General features: G+C 62.9%; 1 protein-coding gene across 1 annotated transcript in view; it reads left to right on the top strand.

Moving 5' to 3' along the window:
- Positions 1-1,902, top strand: part of SNAP47 (synaptosome associated protein 47) — a 46,472-nt gene that overhangs the window by 755 nt on the left and 43,815 nt on the right.

Below are 1,902 nucleotides of genomic sequence, written 5' to 3'. Positions count from 1 at the left end.
TGGGGGCCCGGAGGGGATGGTGGGGACCCGGAGGGGACGGTGGGGACCCGGAGGGGACGGTGGGGACCCAGAGGGGTGCTGGGGGCCCGGAGGGGATGCTGGGGGCCCGGAGGGGATGGTGGGGACCCGGAGGGGACGGTGGGGACCCGGAGGGGACGGTGGGGACCGACCCGGAGGGGATGCTGGGGACCCGGAGGGGACGGTGGGGACCTAGGGGGGACGCTGGGGGCCCAGGGGGACGCTGGGGACCCGGAGTGGATGCTGGGGACTCAGGGGGATGCTGGGGACCCGGAGGGGACGGTGGGGACCCAGGGGGATGCTGGGGACCCGGTGGGGACCTAGGGGGGACGCTGGGGGCCCAGGGGGACGCTGGGGACCCAGGGGGACGGTGGGGACCCGGAGTGGATGCTGAGGACTCAGGGGGATGCTGAGGACCCGGAGGGGACGGTGGGGACCCAGGGGGATGCTGGGGACCTGGAGGGGACGGTGGGGACCCAGGGGGATGCTGGGGGCCTGGGGGGGACGGTGGGGACCCAGGGGGGATGCTGGGGACCTGGGGGGGATGCTGGGGGCCCGGAGGGGATGCTGGGGACCCAGGGGGTTCTGGGGACCTAGAGGATGATGAAGGCCTGGAGGGGATGCTGGAGATCTAGAGGGATGCTGGGGCACTGGAGGGGATATTGGGGGCCCAGGGGGATTGTAGGGACCTGGAAGAGATGCTTGGGGCCTAAGGGGATGGTGGAGGCCTGGATCAGAGGGTGAGGGGCTGGTGGGGGAACAGGGGACCTGAAATGCAGGTGTAGAGAATCAAAGGTGAGTATTTGAGGCTGCACACCGGCAGGACGGAAATGGGGGGGTGTCTGAGTGGGGACGTGGTAGGGGTGACATGTCCGGGTCTGAGCATGTTAGAGAAAATGTTCTGTGAACGCCAATCTACCCCATCAGTCTGGAAAGGAAGAACGCAGGCTCGCTGCTACGGGAGCTTGGCAGATGACATGTATGTGGAGCGTGTGCGGAAGAGTACAGATCTGGGCAGAGCTTCATACATCTCATACATGGTCAAGTACAAGAAGGAGCAATTAAGACCTGTCATCTCTTTGAGGGAGAAGCAGATGCATCTTGTAGTCTTGCACCTGGTGAGAGATGTCTGACTCAGTTCTGGAGCTATGCGTTTACAGCTCTGAGTTGGCGACCATGCCTTGTAAAATCTGGATGCCACTTTATGTCGTTCCTGAACAAAGGGGACACTCTGAGTGAAGGGGAGGGGTGGATGTCGTCCCTTTATTAAATGAGGAAGATGCTACCCTGTTTACTTTTGCGGGTGGGATAAGGGAGTTCTCCCCAGTTGGGACTCTGAGCTTTGGAGAGGGGCTTGAGGGGGACTCTTTCCACGTATCCTAAGCTTACCCAGAAGGAGAGCAGGGAGGATGGCAGGTGGGGAAAGGCAGAGGAGACGGGACTGGGAGGAGGATGAGTTTGGGAGTGTCTGGGTTCTGGGCAGAGCTGAGCACACCAGTGAGGTGGGCTGGTGGAGCAGCGCGAAGGGCTGTGTGATCCTGTGTGTGCTGGGCTGCCTTCCCAGGCAGCCTCGCTGTGCCCGGGGTGGCCAGGTGTGGAATTCCTCACTGGGCCAGTGTGTGGCATGAAGTCAGGGAGAACACGTGGGGCGGTCAGTGTGGAGAAGAATCCCCCGTAATCCCATCCACACCGGACTTTACAAGACAGTTAGAAATGCAGCTATCTTGGGGGCGCCTGGGTGGCTCAGTCGGTTGGGCGACTGCCTTCGGCTCGGGTCATGATCCTGGAGTCCCAGGATCCAGTCCCGCGTCGGGCTCCCTGCTCGGCAGGGAGTCTTCTTCTCCCTCTGACCCTCCCCCCTCTCATGTGCTCTCTCTCTCTCAT

This window comes from Neomonachus schauinslandi, chromosome 7 (genome assembly GCF_002201575.2).
Source record: "Neomonachus schauinslandi chromosome 7, ASM220157v2, whole genome shotgun sequence".
Lineage (NCBI taxonomy): Eukaryota > Metazoa > Chordata > Mammalia > Carnivora > Phocidae > Neomonachus > Neomonachus schauinslandi.
Note: the sequence above shows the minus strand (reverse complement) of the source record. Positions and strands in the feature narration are given on the sequence as shown.